The sequence below is a fragment of the Eriocheir sinensis genome, chromosome 13 (assembly GCF_024679095.1).
Source record: "Eriocheir sinensis breed Jianghai 21 chromosome 13, ASM2467909v1, whole genome shotgun sequence".
Classification (NCBI taxonomy): Eukaryota; Metazoa; Arthropoda; class Malacostraca; order Decapoda; family Varunidae; genus Eriocheir; species Eriocheir sinensis.
Window position 1 is genome coordinate 13,148,247 of NC_066521.1, and position 17,439 is coordinate 13,165,685.

The window sequence follows — 17,439 nt, forward strand, 5'->3', positions numbered from 1 at the left end:
AAGACGAAACAAAGACGGCTGACACCACTAATACAACGCCTCCGAAAAGAACTGAAAAAAACGAGGATGAGAAGAATATGAATAAAAATAAGAGTAATAAGGAACCAAAGAAAGAAATAGAGGAAAGAAGAAGGCAAGGAAAAAAGTATTAAAAGAAAATAATAAGAATAAGAATAAGAATAATTTACATAGATTTACATAGATTTACATAGAAAATCAGACCACACAGACCCCATGGTCCAGACTTGGTGGTCTGTCCTTAAACCTAAGTGATTTTACATTAATCAGAAGACTCCAAACGTTGCATTTCTACTCTAGTTGATATTAAGTTGAAGGAAGTGACGGTCGAGCTTATTTTTGAAGGAGTCAATCGTGTTACACTGGACCACTGACGGTGGAAGCTTATTCCATTCTCGCACTACAACGTTGGTGAAGAAAAATTTGGTGCAGTCTGAATTTCCTTGTCTACATCTGAGTTTTACGCCATTGTTCCTCGTGCGCAAAGTGTCATCGATCATAAACAATGTTGATCTGTCTACATTCTTGAAACCATTAAGTATTTTAAAACATTCGATTAGTTTTCCTCGGAGGCGACGTTTCTCAAGAGAGAACATGTTAAGGGTAGAAAGCCTTTCTTCGTAGGATTTGTTGCGCAAGGAAGGGATCATCCCGACGCTGAACACCTTCTAATTTAGCAATATCCTTTGCATGGTGGGGAGACCAAAACTGTACCGCATATTCCAAGTGGGGTCTGACTAAACTGTTGTAGAGCGGGAGTATTACATCTTTATTCTTGAATACAAAGTTTCTTTTAATGAAGCCCAACATTCTGTTCGCTTTATTTGCTGCATCGATGCATTGCTGTGAGAATTTGAGGTTTGACGCGATTTTGACCCCCAAGTCTTTGACGCATTGAACGCTTTTGAGTTTAACGCCGCGCATTTCGTATTCGAACTTCTTATTCCTCGTTCCAACTTGAAGGACCTGGCACTTGTCTACGTTAAAGGGCATCTCCATCTATCCGACCAAGTTGAAATTTTGTGCAAATCCTCTTGGGCTTTGCCTGTCTTCGTCAGTGAGAACCGAGTTGCCAATCTTTGTGTCGTCTGCAAATTTACTAATGCGGTTATTGAGTCCAACATCCACGTCGTTGATGTAAATAATGAAGAGCACTGGGCCAAGGACCGAGCCCTGAGGGACGCCACTAGTGACAGGCGCCCACTCTGAGTTAAATCCGTCGATCACTACTCTTTGTTGTCTGTTGCTCAACCAATTCGCGATCCATTGGTTTACTTGACCGTCAATACCTATTTGCTTTAATTTGTAAAGTAATTTATGATGCGGGACTTTATCAAACGCTTTCTGGAAATCAAGATAGACAACGTCCAGTGATTTGGTTACGTCATAAACAGTGAAGAGGTCGTTATAAAAGGTTAATAGGTTTGATAGGCAGGATCTTTTGTTTCGGAAGCCATGTTGTGAGTCCCCAATCAATGAGTGGCTTTCAAGGTAATTCACAATTTTGTCTCTAATTATGCCCTCAAGTAGCTTACCTACAACCGAAGTTAGACTAATGGGCCTGTAATTACCTGGTACTTTTTTGTCTCCTTTCTTGAAAATCGGTGTCACGTTAGCCTTTTTCCAATCTGAAGGGACGATGCCTTGTCGCAAGGACATATTGAATAATGAGGAACAAAAAGAAGAATAGGAGAAAGAAGACAACGAGGAAGAAAATATTGAAAGAGAACAAATATGAAAATGAAAGTTATAATATTTAACGAAGAAATGATGGATAGAATATGAATAAAGATATGAATAATGAGGAACAAAAAGAAGAATAGGAGAAAGAAGACAACGAGGAAGAAAATATTGAAAGAGAACAAATATGAAAATGAAAGTTATAATATTTAACGAAGAAATGATGGATAGAATATGAATAAAGATATGAATAATGAGGAACAAAAAGAAGAATCGGAGAAAATAAAAGACGAGGAAGAAAATATTGAAAGAGAACAAATATGAAAATGCAAGTTACAATATTTAACGAAAGAAGGATGGATAGAATATGAATAAAGAAAAGAATAAATGGAACAAAACGAAAGCAATAGGAGGAAGAAGACGAGGAAGAAAGTACTGAAAGAGAATATATATGACTCTCAAACTCATTGCATTTAAATAGAAACAGAATGAAATTAAAGAGAGAATAAGAGAAACTTGATAATGTAAAGAGGAAAGAGGAGATAAAACAAGAATAAAGAAGAAACAGTGAATAAAAACAAGACTGGAGACGCAAAATAGAGAGACAAAGGAGATAAATAAGGTGGACAAGACGACGCAATGAAGATGAAAATAAGAGAAAGGGCAAAATAGGATGCTGAAAACAGTGACAATGAGAATGGCGATTTGAAAGAGAAACAAAAGAAAGACAAGGAACAGAAGAGACAGAACGAGGCAAGAAATGTGGGAAGGAACACTATTGCGACACAGAGAGAGAGAGAGAGAGAGAGAGAGAGAGAGAGAGAGAGAGAGAGAGAGAGAGAGAGAGAGAGCAATAATACTGACAATAAAAAGAACCCTCAAGCGCAAAAAAGACGATGTAGACAATAACAACAACAACAACAACAACAACAACAACAGCAACAAAAACAACAACAACAACTACAACAACAATTATCAACTACCATAACTTTAGCCATTATAACTACCACCACCACCACCACCACCACTTTCATCATCACCACCACCACCACAACCATCACCGCATCCTTCCACCATCCTGCAGGAGTGACCTAGTTGGCCTCACGCCGAGTCTTTGTAGGACACGCGGGGACACGGCCAGGAGGAGGAGGAGGAGGAGGAGGAGGAGGAGGAGGAGGAGGAGGAGGAGGAGGAGGAGGAGAACAAAAGAGTAAGCAGAAGAGAAAGATGGGTCAGAGCAGGATCGGCATAAGGAGCAGAAGGAGGAGGAGGAGGAGGAGGAAGAAAAGAACAAAAGTAGGAAATGAGAACAAGGAGGAAGCGGAGGAGGAGGAGGAGGAAGTGACAAATGAACGACTAGGGGAGGAATAACGAAGATGAAGAAGGGAAAGGTTGATAAAGAGGGTGCGGAAGATAGAATGTTATGAAAGCGATGATAGATAACGCAGGAGAGGATGAAAGGGAAGAGGAGAAGGTGGAGATAGAGGAAGAAGAGAAGGAGGAGGAGGGGGAGAAAAGAAGGAAGGTTGGAAATCAAGAGAAAGGGAAGGAAAAGGAGATGGAGCAGGGAGTTAAAAAGAAAGAAAGGAAAGAAAGTGAAAGAAAAAGAATAGAATGAAAATGAAAAAAAAAGAAAGAAAGAAGAAAAGGCGAGAAGGAAGGAAGGAATGAAAGAAGTAAAAAAAGAAAGAATGAGAAGGAAAAGAAGGAAAATAGAATGTGATGAAGAGAGGAGAAGAGGTGTTGGAAGAAAGGAGTGAAGGAATGAAGGAAGGAAGGAGTGAAGGAATGAAGGAAGGAAGGAATCGGAGGAGGAAGAGAATGAATCTGGTTAGCAAATTATACGGAATTAAAAGATCACTGAGAGAGAGAGAGAGAGAGAGAGAGAGAGAGAGAGAGAGAGAGAGTCCTATATTCCTCCAGGTAAGACGGTCGTTCCATCGTTATCGACCGACTAACCTCCACCAGCGTCGATAAATAAATGTCTCCTCTCACGCCTCTCTCTCTCTCTCTCTCTCTCTCTCTCTCTCTCTCTCTCTCTCTCTCTCTCTCTCTCTCTCTCTCTCTCTCTCTCTCTCTCTCTCTCTCTCTCTCTCTCTCCGCTTCTTTTCTCTTCTTTCCTATCTCAGTTCTTCAGTTTCTTTGTCTCCCCTGTCTTTCATTTCCTTTCTCTACCTTCCCTTTCCTTCCTTCCCTTTCCTTCCTTTTTCTTTCTTTCCCTCCATTCCCTCCTTTCTCCTTTCCGTCCCTTCACTTATTTTTTTCCCTCCCTTAATTTCCCTTCATTTCTCTGCCCTTCCCTTTCCTTTCCTTTCTTTCTCGTTCCTTCCCTCTTCTCTCCCCTCTTTTCCCTCCTTCCTCCTTCCCATCCCTTCACTCTCATTTTTCCTCCCTCCTCCGCTTCACTTTCTCTGCCTTTCTCTTCCCTCCCCTTCTCTTCCCTTCTTTATTCTTTCCCTCCATTCCCTCTTTCATTATTTCCATCCTTCCCCTTCCCTTCTCTCTCTCCCCCCCCCTTTCCCTTCCCTCCTCACCCCTCACCCCTTTCCCTTCCCTCTTCTCCTCTCCCCCCTTTCCCTTCCCTCCTCTCCTCTCCCCCCTTTCCCTTCCCTCCTCTCCTCTCCCCCTCCTCCTCCCCCTTCCCCCCTAAGCCCCCTGGACGTAGGTGGGCGTGGCTTACTTCCCTCCTTCATCAGATCACGTGTAAGAGGATTGGATTCGTCTTCTGTTTGAACGCTTGTGATCTGATTCACCTCCCACTGCACGTTCCTCAATCACTGTATCTATAACGAAACAACTTTACTAAATAACTATGAATAAATCAAGTAACAGATATTAACGAAATGACCAACATACTAACTGACTAACTCATTCACTCACTCCTTCATTCATTGACTCACTCACTCACTCACTCACTCACTCATTCTTATCACTCACTCACTCACTCACTCACTCACTCACTCCACCACCACTTATCACTCACCACTCATTCCACCACTCACCACTCACTCACTCACTCCTCATTCTTATCACCACCACCACCACTCATTCTCACACCACCACTCACTCCTCACCACCACTCATTCTTATCACTCACCACCACCTCCTCACTCATTCTTATCACTCCTCACTCACCACCACCATTCTTATCACTCACCACTCACCACTCACTCACCACTCACTCACCACCACCACCCACCACCATTCCATCACCACCCACCACTCACTCACTCATTCTTATCACTCACTCACTCACTCCTCCACCACCTCATCCACCACCACTCACTCACTCACTCACTCATTCTTATCACCACCTCACTCACCACTCACTCACCACCACCACTCATTCTTATCACTCACCTCCCACCACTCATTCTTACCACCACTCACTCCACTCACCACCTCACTCACTCCATTCCCATCACTCACCACCTCACTCACCACCACCCACCACTCATTCTCACTCACTCACTCACTCACCACCTCACTCCACCACCACCTCATTCTTATCACCACCACCACTCCTCACTCCACTCACTCACTCATTCTTATCACTCACTCACTCACTCACTCATTCTTATCACTCACTCACTCACTCACTCACTCATTCTTATCACTCACTCACTCACTCACTCACTCACTCACTCACTCACTCACTCATTCTTATCACTCACTCACTCACTCATTCTTCCACCTCACTCACCACTCATTCACTTACTCACCACCACTCACTCATTCCATCACTCACTCACCACTCACTCACTCATTCTCACTCACCACTCACCACCACCTCACCACTCACCACTCATTCTTATCACTCACCTCACCACCACCACCTCACTCACTCACTCACTCATTCTTATCACTCACTCACTCACTCACTCACTCACTCATTCTTATCACTCACTCACTCACTCATTCTTATCACTCACTCACTCACTCACTCACTCATTCTTATCACTCACTCACTCACTCACTCACTCACCCTCCACTCACCTCACTCACCTCCATCACCACCCACCAATCACTCATTCTTATCACTCCACCACTCACTCACTCACTCATTCATATCACTCACTCACTCACTCACTCACTCACTCACTCATTCTTATCACTCACTCACTCACTCACTCACTCACTCACTCACTCATTCTTATCACTCACTCACTCACTCACTCACTCACTCATTCTTATCACTCACTCACTCACTCACTCACTCACACATGCACTCACTCACTCATGCACTCACTCACTCACTCACTCACTCACTCACCCACACTTATCAATCACTCACTCACTCACCCACACTTATCAATCACTCACTTACTCACTCACTCAATCAATCAATCAATCAATCAATCAATCACTCTTATCACTCACTCACTCACTCACTCATGCACTCATTCACTCACTCACTCACTAACTAACTAACTAACTGTCTAACTACCTACCATCCTATCTAATTAACTAACTACCTAACTAGATATATAAATAAATTTGTAAAGTAATATTGCGATGTATGGATTATGTAAGGCTCAGAATGTATGTCAAAAAAGATATTCAGAGTTCAAAAGTTTATAGTCATCCAGATGTTTTATTTTGCTGTATTTTCAGGGCGTGTAATATTATTCCTCAAACAATAAAGTAAAGTGGTAAAGAAGCATTTCCTTTCGTGTGTGTTTTGTGTGGAGGGAAAAAAAAGTCAGAGGTGGTAAAGTATTGAGTTTTGATCACTGGTTTTTTTATGTATGTGTAAATGAAATAGGAGTGGAGATATTATGTTTTTTTTTATGTATGTGTAAATGAAATAGGAATGAAGATATTATGTTTTTTTTTATGTATGTGTAAATGAAATAGGAGTATGGATAGTATGTTTTTTTTATGTATGTGTTAATTAAATAGGAATGGGGATAGTAAGTTTTTTTTATGTATGTGTTAATTAAATAGGAATGGGGATAGTATGGTTTTTTTAATGTATGTGTTAATTAAATAGGAATGGGGATAGTATGCTTTTTTATGTATGTGTTAATTAAATAGGAATGGGGATAGTATGCTTTTTTATGTATGTGTTAATTAAATAGGAGTGGGGATAGTATGCTTTTTTATGTATGTGTTAATTAAATAGGAGTGGAGATAGTATGTTTTTTTATGTATGTGTTAATTAAATAGGAGTGGGGATAGTATGTTTTTTTTATGTATGTGTTAATTAAATAGGAGTGGGGATAGTATGCTTTTTTATGTATGTGTTAATTAAATAGGAATGGGGATAGTATGTTTTTTTCATGTATGTGTTAATTAAATAGGAGTGGGGATAGTATGCTTTTTTATGTATGTGTAAATGAAATAGGAGTGGAGATAGTATGTTTTTTTCATGTATGTGTTAATTAAATAGGAGTGGGGATAGAATGGTTTTTTTTTATGTAGATGTAATACAATAAGAGTTGGTGAAAGCATGGTATAAATTGTATTGGTAAAAAATAATAGGAGCTAGAAAAGAATGAACAGGAACCATGATTGAGAGAAAGATAGATGGATGGATAGATAAATAGATGGATAGATAGAGAGATAGAGATAGATAGATAGATAGATAGATAGATAGATAGATAGATAGATAGATAGATAGATAGATAAAGAAAGAGATAAGAGGGGTTGCATTCTTCCTCGCCTCAAGAGAGAGAGAGAGAGAGAGAGAGAGAGAGAGAGAGAGAGAGAGAGAGAGAGAGAGAGAGAGAGAGAGAGAGAGAGAGAGAGAGAGAAGTGGGGTCCATTCTCTCTCCCATGAAGAAAGGGGTGTTGTATATTTTCCCTCCCAGCAAGATAGAGGATCAGAAATCAAACAAGAGGCTCACACACACCTCCGCCCACACCTGTCATTCTTAGCCACACCTGTTCCCTAGCCACACCTTCTGGACTACCCACGTGTGTTTCAGCCCACGCGGCTTTTATTCTCGTCCGTATCCTTTTAAATTCAACCTCTTTTCCTATTTTCACTTGCATCTTCTTTTCTACTCTTTTTTGCTCTATATTCTTTTATCTTCCATTCGTTTCATTATCTTTAACATCGTTTTAAATTCAACCTCTTATCCTATTTTCACTTGCATCTTTTTTTTCTGCTCTCATTGCTCTCTTTTTTTTTATCTTCCATTCGTTTCATTATCTTTAACATCCTTTTATTTTCATCTATTCTGTCTATCTTATTTCTACCCTCTGTTTTTTTTCCGGGTGGGGGGAGGTTATTCCCATTCATTTCAATCATCACTCGACTTCTTTTGGTCATACTAATTTTCTTCTCATCTTCATTCTTTTTGATTCCCATCCTAAGTTTTCATCTTTCTTCATTTTTTTCTTATCCATGTCTTTCATTCTCATCTTCATATCTTGTTCTCCTCCACGGTTGTTGTTTTTTTTCATTTTTTCATCCATATCAGTTGTTTCTTACACACATTTTATCTCGTTCTTGTGTTTCTTTTCCAAAACTTTCATTCGCATCCTCAGGCCTTTTTTTTATTTTATCCCTATCATTTATTTCCACAGACTCATATTTATCATCCAATCCTGTTTTCAATTATTATCTTTCTCTTATTCATATATTTTATTCTCATCATTTACTCATCCACTCATCCTCCTTTTCTTCTTTCATCTTCACACTTTCACCTCCTCCTCCCTTTCCTTCACTCTCCCTCTTATTAGCACACTTTCACCTCCTTCTCCTCCATTTCCTTCACTCTCCCTCTTATTAGTACACTTTCACCTCCTTCTCCTCCATTTCCTTCACTCTCCCTCTTATTAGTACACTTTCACCTCCTTCTCCTCCATTTCCTTCACTCTCCCTCTTATTAGCACACTTTCAGCTCCTTCTCCTCCATTTCCTTCACTCTCCCTCTTATTAGCACACTTTCACCTCCTTCTCCTCCATTTCCTTCACTCTCCCTCTTATTAGCACACTTTCACCTCCTTCTCCTCCAGTTCCTTCACTCTCCCTCTTATTAGTACACTTTCACCTCCTTCTAATCCACTTCCTTCACTCTCCCTCTTATTAGTACACTTTCACCTCCTTCTCCTCCATTTCCTTCACTCTCCCTCTTATTAGTACACTTTCACCTCCTTCTAATCCACTTCCTTCACTCTCCCTCTTATTAGTACACTTTCACCTCCTTCTAATCCATTTCCTTCACTCTCCCTCTTATTAGTACACTTTCTACTCCTTCTCCTCCATTTCCTTCACTTTCCCTCTTATTAGCACACTTTCACCTCCCTCTCCTCCACTTCCTCCCTCTCCCTCTTATTAGTTCCGTCACCTCCACCTGTTTACTTTACCTGCCCACCCCTGCCTTCTTCACGCCTGGCCCCTTGCTCCCGTCACCCACACCTTGCATCACCCACACCTTACATCACTCTCACACACCTGCCTGTTTACATCACTCGCACCTCACCTGCTTACCCCATTCATACCTTGGGCGATCTTAACCTTTTTATTATATACGTGAAGGGGAAGGAAGGAAAGGAGGGCGAGGGGAATGTGCATAAAAAAAATAAGTAAAAAAATGTGTATGTAGTGTTTGTAAATTAAAAAAATCGTTCATTTCTCTGATAGTCTAAGTTTTTTTATGTACATATTTATGTAAAGAAAAGTAAAAATAGGAGGGGGTAGAGGGAGAACTATATTAATGAAAAGTTAAGTACAGTCAGTTGTTTTTTATAAATTGCAAGAAACAGACCATAACGTTTTTCATCAATTAGGTAAAAGGAAGAAAAGCAGGGCGGAGGCACAAAGAGAGATGGCAAACGAAAGAACGTAAGTAAATTCCGGGCAGTTAGTGTTTATAGATGGAAAAAATCATTCATACATTTGATACTCAACTCTGTATTTACTTAAAGGGAAGGGAAGGAGGGAGAGCCAGCGGGAGGACGGTAAGTGAAAGAGGGGGCATAAAGTCCGTAGAGTTGTTGTTGCATAAATGTTGGGGATTCGTTATATTCTTTGACATTTTCAATTTTTCTCTTCGATATTTGCTATTCGGGAAGGAAGGAGGACTGTAACTGAAATATGGAATCCAAAGTCCGCAGAGTTTGTACCGTTTAAAATAAATCATTAATGCTTTTTCAGTAGCCATAACCATTTTTATTATTTTGAATTATATGTTATTTGCATAAAAGGAAGAAAATGAGGAAGGAGAATGTGGGATGTAAATGAACTAAGGAATCAAGCGTCCGTAGAGTGTTAATGTGAAGCAGTGTTAGTTTTCAGTTGTTGTTGTTGTTTTTTTAAGTTGTGTTCGTAATCTTGGCCTCTTTTGGTGTAAAAAATATATAAAGAATATTGAGTAAAGGACAAAACACTTATAAATAGGGTTATTCCAGTCAATCTAAACTTTAAATAATTAATTAACAAGATTCTGTAGGAAGGTGGACTGGATACCCTCAAGTCGTGGCAGGAAAGAAGCACAAAGAAGGGAAGAATTTTCAGTGTTTGCGGTGTGAGAGATAGAGGGAAGAGGGTACTTGTTTGTTTGTACCTGACACAGCTGAACAGGGCACGCGTGATACATGTTAGCAAAGTGCAGGGGAAATGAAGGGTGGAGAGGAGGAAGCATGCACTAATTGAAGTGTTGCGAAAACTGAGACAGGAAATAGCGATGGATGCAAAAGTGGCGAGGAGAGGACCGTAGTAGAAGGTCACTCAAAGAAGAATTGTATTTATAAAGATATTTGCTTATATTTTACTCTCGCATTCGAAATTGTTGTGTGGTTTTGATTTTCACATAAAGTATATTTAATTATTTCACTATATACTGTATCGTACTTTGCATTGTGTATCAACTGTGCAAGTGAGACACATATTCAATTTTTACGTACCATATTCAGCATTACCCTCACAACATAAGCCCTACGTGTTAGAGATATCATTTATTTTGCACCACGGTATATACACTATTCTGTCCCACCGTCCATTGACTATACAAGTGAGAACCATCCAATTACTCACTCTCGCTCTGTTTCTCCATATACTCGTGTCCTATGCAAATCCTTAATCTTACCCACCATACACGTGAGCCCCACACCCATACACACTACATGCATAATCCCTGAGTAAGCAGGAGCAGTAGGGGAGGAAAGCAGGAGGGGAAGTAGAAAGGAAAGCAGGAGGGAGGAGTGGAATGACAAAATTATGGTAGGAAGGAAGAAAAAAGGGAAAGAAGTAAAGCAGGAGGGAAGAATGGAATGACAAAAATATGGAATGAAGAAAGAAAAAAAGGGAAAGAATGAAGGAAGGAAATAACAAAAATGAGAGAGAGAAAGAGAAAAATAATAGAAAACAGAGAAAGAAAGAGGAAACAGGAAAGAGAAAGTGGTAGAACACGAGGCGAAGGAGAAGGAGGAGGAGAAGGGAGTGAAAGAAAGAGAGCAAAAAAATATACAGGGTGGTGCAAGATTATTTTCCCGTGAGCTTATCGTATCCATGTTTTCTTCCTGCGCGCCGGGAAAAAATATTAAACTTCCCACCCCTTCCCGGCCTCCCCTTTGTTTACCTCCCCGCGCCCTCCCCTCCCCTCCCAGGCCACCTCCCGGGCAGAGGAATTTCCCTTAGCAGGTGGGGAGCGGAATAACAAATGGTAGACCAACCCTTCATCCCTCTCGTCCCCTTCCTCCTCCTCTAATCCTCCCATCTTCATCGTTTCCTCGTTATCCCCTCACCTTCCTCCCCTGTCTTCTTCTTCTTCTTCTTCTTCCTCCTCCTACTTCTACTCCTCCTCTTCCTCCTCCTCCTCCTCCTCCTCCTCCTTCTCTACCTAATGCTCTTCCGCTTCCTCTCTTTTCTTTTCCCCTTCTTTCCTCTACTTTCTTCTTTTCTCTTCTTCTCTCTTATCTTATTTTTGTTCTTTCCTTCCTTTCTTGTTTAATTCCTTTCTTCCTACCCTCCCTCCTTCATTCCTTCTTTGCTTTCCTCCTTCCTTCCTTCCTTTCTTCTTTTCTTGGTTCATTTTTTCTTTCCTATATTTCTTTATTTTTTTTATTTCTGTATTTTTTTCTTTCCTATTTTTACCATTTCATCCTTCCTTTCATTCGTTCTTCTATCCATTCTTCTTCCCCTCTCCTTACCTTCCTTGATTGATTGATTTCTTCTTCCCTACTTTTCTTCTTTCTTTCCTTCCTTCCCTCTTCGTATCTTCCCTGCAAAGCATCATAATTTGTCTGAAAGATATTTTTACCTGAAAAAAACGAAGAGGAAAGGTGAAGAAGCACATTATAAGCAGAGTCACCTGTTTCCTATTCTCTTTCTCTCTCTCCTTCCTTCCCTTTACTCTCGACTTGCTCTTCTCTTTTCTTTCTCTTTTTTTCTCTCCCCTCTTTCATTCTTCTTTTCCCTTCCCCTTCTTCTCTTCCCATTCTTCCCTCTCGCGTATATGATCTTTTCTTTCAATCCCTCCCTTTCCTTTCTCCTCCATTTTTCCCTCACTTTTCTTTCTTGTCCCATCGTAAGTAGTCTTTATTTACTCCTTTTATTTCTCGCCCTTCATTCTCCTCATAATATAAGTCTTTCACTCTTTCTTTCATTTCCGTTTTCCTCCTTCATTCTCACTCACTTTTCCTTATTCTCCTCCCATCGTAAATACTCTTCCTTTCTTTCACTTATTTTCTTTCTCTTCCTTCATTCTTGCCCCCCTTTTCCGTCTTCTCTTCCCATCATAAATTCTTTCTCTCATTTCCGTTTTTCTCCTTCATTCTTCCTTCACTTTTCCTTGTTCTCTTCCCATCGTAAATACTCTTCCTTTCTTTCACTCATTTTCTTTCTCTTCCTTCATTCTTGCCTCCCTTTTCAGTCTTCTCTTCCCATCGTAAATTGTTTCTTTCTTTCCCTCCTCTCCCTTTTCCTCCTACATTCTTCTTATTGTAAGCAGTCTATCTTTCTTCCCCCTACACATTTTTTCCACTCCTCCATTCTGCCCAGTCATTTCCTTCTCCTCCCGTTGTAAATACCCTTCCTTTCGTTCCCTACTTTTCTTTCTCCTCATTTATCCTTTTCATCATAAACAATCATTCATTTTTTCCCTCATTTCCTTTTTTCCCCCATTCTTCCCTCCCTTTTCTTTCTTTTCCCTTTGCAGATAGTTCTTTATTTTCCTTCTTTTGTTTCTCCTCCTCTCTTCCCTCTCATTTCCTTCTTATCCTCTTTACACATTCCCACATTCTTTCCTTTTTTCCCCCATTCTTCCCTCCCTTTTCTTTCTTTTCCCTTTGCAGATAGTTCTTTATTTCCCTTCTTTTGTTTCTCCTCCTCTCTTCCCTCTCATTTCCTTCTTATCCTCTTTACACATTCCCACTTAAAGTCCTTCCTTTCTTTCCCTTCATTTCTTTTCACCTTCTCCATTCTTCTCTCTCTCTCTCTCTCTCTCTCTCTCTCTCTCTCTCTCTCTCTCTCTCTCTCTCTCTCTCTCTCTCTCTCTCTCTCTCTCTCTCTCTCTCTCTCTCTCTCTCTCTCTCTCTCTCTCTCTCTCTCTCTCTCTCTCTCTCTCTCTCAATGTATTTCCGCTGTAGACATTTTTTGGAGGTTGTTGTAAAGGGAAGAAAGGAAGGAAGGAAGGAAGAAAGAAAGAAAGAAAGAAAGAAAAAAAAGGTAGAAGGAAGAAATGAGATGAATGGAATGATGAAAATATGGAAAGAAGTAATGACAATGAAGGAAGGAAAAAAGAAACAAAAGAAGAAAGGAAGGAAAGAAAGAATGATAGAAGGAAGAATGAACAGAAGAATGGAATGATGAAAATATTAAATTCTGTAATGACAAGGAAGGTAGAAAGCAAGAAAGGAAAGAAGGAAAGAAAAATAGAAGGAAGAAAGGAGGGAAGAATGGAATGTAGAAAATATGGAAATTAGTAATGACAAGAAAGGAAGGAAAGGAAGGAAGGAAAGGAGGAAGGAAGAATTGCCATTTTTGGTGAGTATCTATAACGAAACAACTTTACTAAATAACAATAAATAAATCAAGTAACAGAAAGTAACGAACTAACCAACACACTAACTGACTAACTCATTCACTCACTCTTTTATTCATTGACTCCCCCCCCCCTTCCCCCCGGTACAGCACACACCTCTGAGTTACCTGGCGGAGAAGTCATTGTAGCTACACTTTTTTCCCCTTTTTTTATGTACTCTCCATAGCGCCGGTAGGGTCGTTTGAGGGGCCTCTTGAACGACCCCATCCCTTAACTGGCGCGGTCGAATTTTATTTATAGTGGCGCTGAAGAGCTTAAATTGCAATAAAGCTCCACAAACCACACACTCGACCCACGACAGTCAGTAAATATATATAAGATAAGGAAGAAAAAGACTGTAATCCCCTCTTCTTCAATCTCCTCTCCTAATGATGAAAAGGTTGATGGATTGTTCCTTGGGCCAATTAGTCCTCGAGGCGTCTTTAGTCTTAATGAAGTTGTTACCGACTTTTGTTTTATGGGGAGGATTCTGTTGTGACCTTGAGACATGTTCGTACGTGTTTACAATTCAGGGCTGGTTGGGAAGTGTGGCTCTTGTTTACGACAGAGGGATTTTTTTTTCTTTTCATTTTTCATTTTTTTTTTTAGTTTTCTCTCTTTGCAGTTAAGGCGAGGCTGAAAATGGTGGAAGTATAGAAGAAAGGAAAGAAACATTGAAAAGCCAGAAGGAAGTTGGAAGAAAGAAAGACGGAAAGAGTGAAAGTAAGAAGCAAATAGACATAGAAAAGGCACAGAATGGGAGACGTAAGGAACAAAGGAAGAAATAGAAAATAAGGAAGGAAGATAGAAAGAATGCATAAATGAGCAGATAAAGAAAAACATAGAGAGAAAGAAGTAAGGAAAAAGGAAATAAAACATGACAAAGAATAAATAAGAGAAAACAGAAATTAAACGAAGAATAAAAAAAGAAGAAAAGAAAGCAAGAATAAAGTGGATGAATGCTTAAAAAAAAAGAAACAAAGAGAGCAAAAACAACAAAAACAATTTAAAAAAAAGAATAAACACTGATAAGATAACACGAAAGCGCAAATTAATGGTACAAGATAACCTCAAGGCCATTCATTAGTTCCAGTCTTGAGTCCGTCAGTCTGGTGTTTACAGGAGCTGAGAGGCGGGAAGACATAATGCATCCTCAGGCCAAGCAAACACTTCCGATCTCCAGCTGCCGTCTCACACCAGCGATAACTATTTCATTTTACCATAACCAAATCATCCTCAGGGAACGTATTTTTATTTATTTATTTATTTATTCATTTATTTAAGGAAACCGGGAACGTCCTCTACCCATCAAAAATGACAACCCTTCCTCCCACCCTCCCTTCCTTTCTTTCTTTCTTTCTTTCTTTCTTTCTTTCTTTTTTCATTCCTCCATTATCATTACTTCTTTCCATATTTTCATCATTCTATTCTTCTCTTCTTTCTGCCTTCTATTCTTTCCTTTCTTTCTTCCCTCCTTCCTATTTTCCTTCCTTCCTTCCTTTCTTCTATGGCATTACTTCTTTCCCTATCCTCCCTATTTTCACCGTTCCATTCTTCTCTCCTTTCTTCCTTCTATCATTATTTCCTTCCTCCCTTCCTTCCTTCTTCCCTCCTTAATTTATACTACACGCATAAAATATATCAGTAATTCAGCCTTTACCAATACGTTCAACTCCATACAATTATTTTCGTGGGTGCAAGATATTTTTTTAGTCCGAAACTGGTAAATACTTCCGTGGCGAGTACAAGAATCTGGTGACCTTGATCTTGAGTCACTGTGATTGATGTATACTGCTTCCCTTAGGTGTTAAAAGGTAGACTGATTACCTGAAGACTAATTAACCCAGACCAGGTGAGAGTAACGGGGTAGAAGGAAAGGTGTACAGGTGTTTTGAGTTTAATGATGCAACACCTGATTGCTTTCTATTTTCCTGGGTATTATATTTTTTTTGTTCTTATTGTTGTTTGTTTGTTGATTTGGAATGACAGTGAAGAGAGTTTTATGCTTGTTTTGGTTTGTTTCTTGTTTATTTACTTCTCTGTGTTAGGTGTTTGTCTCTGTTTATATATTTTCGTGTGTGTGTGTGTGTGTGTGTGTGTGTGTGTGTGTGTGTGTGTGTGTGTGTGTCTCGTGTAGGGCACCTTGCCAGCCAATGTTTACCTGACTAGGGGGCCTCCTGTATGAGTGCCTGTCGACGTACACACACACACACACACACACACACACACACACACACACACACACGTCTTCCCCCCCCTCCCCCTCACACACACACACACTCTAACTCCTTATCCACATACACACACACGCTCCCGGCACCAAACACATAACCTGAAACACAAACACACAAACACACACACACACACACAAGCAAACAAACACACACCAGTCACGTACCTTCAGACGCATACGAGGAGAGGGACGTGGCCGCTGCTCCCTCGTCAAAGGTGTTCGTGTTTTTGCTGTGTGCCCCGTGCTTCGCTTTGGGCTGGTACTTCATCTGCGGGTCCCACAGGAAGACGTAATACAGGGACAATATTATGGCGGCCATGGACACGGATATAACATACGCTATCACTGTCAGCAGCCGTATGATCTTTTTGTTCTGTTTGGGTTCGAATCGACTTTCCTTGTGGTTGTCGTCTGGTGTTCTGACCGGGGACGGCGCCTTCGTGTCATTGCCCAGGTTCACACTCATTATTTTGTAAAGTATGATGGCGGTGGAAGGCGGCGGAGGCGGCGGAGAGGCGGCGGCGGTGGCGGCAGGAGAGGCTGAGGGGGATTGAAGGGCCTGAAGGGAACAGTCGGGGCGGTTCACGGGTAAACAAAATCTGCTATGGCCGCGCGGTCTCGCCACCCCCCGTCCACTCTCCCTCACTCACTCTCTCTTACTCTCTCACTTGCTCTCTCTCGCGCGCCCCCACGGATCCTCTCCCGGGCAAGACATGCGCTGTCATCTCTCGTCTCGGTGCTCTGAATTTAAACCCAATTGCGTGAAAAGGATGATTTATTGAAGGGGGAATGTGCAGCGTTATGTCATCTGCCTCCTGCGTGATTATGGAAGAAGAAAATGAAGAGGAATCGATTTAACTTGGGGATCCAGGTTATCGGACATGCGCCCTTCCTCTCCCTTCCCTCCTCTCCCTCCCTCCCTTCCTCGCCCTCCCCGGACCCCGCAGCAGACGATGTTATCCTGATTTCTGCTTCCCGCCCAATATTTCCAGCGGTCAAGCGAGTGTTCATCCTGTTACTCCTTTTGCCGCATCTCCTTCTACGGTTAAATTTCTACCCCTCGCAGGCAATATCTTAAAGGGGATCTGTTTTGGGTTTAATGTTTTGATACGTGTCTAGTTATTTGTTGGGGCTTTGTTCATTTTATTTCTCTCTGTCCTCCTTTTCCTTCACGGTCAGGGTCAGCAATTGTTTGAGCTAGCTGTGAATTCCCCGAACTTGAAATTCCTTAGTTTGTTTTTCTTTTTCCCACTCCACTTTTAGACATTGAAGAAGAAGAAGAAAGGGGGAGAAGAGAAGGAGGAGGCAAGCAAGGTTTAGGTCTAGCTACTGTCTGTGTGTGTGTGTGTGTGTGTGTGTGTGAGGCGAGCGAAACAATGACCCAAGATAGAGCAGTAATGCGCCCTCGGTATCGATCAAGGAAGGAAAACTCTACCTACAACGAATACGGAGCCGCGAGAGTCCCCCACGCTGCGTTATCTGACAACCCCGCGCCAGCCGGACCACGAACCGCCTTACGTAATGTGTTTATATGTT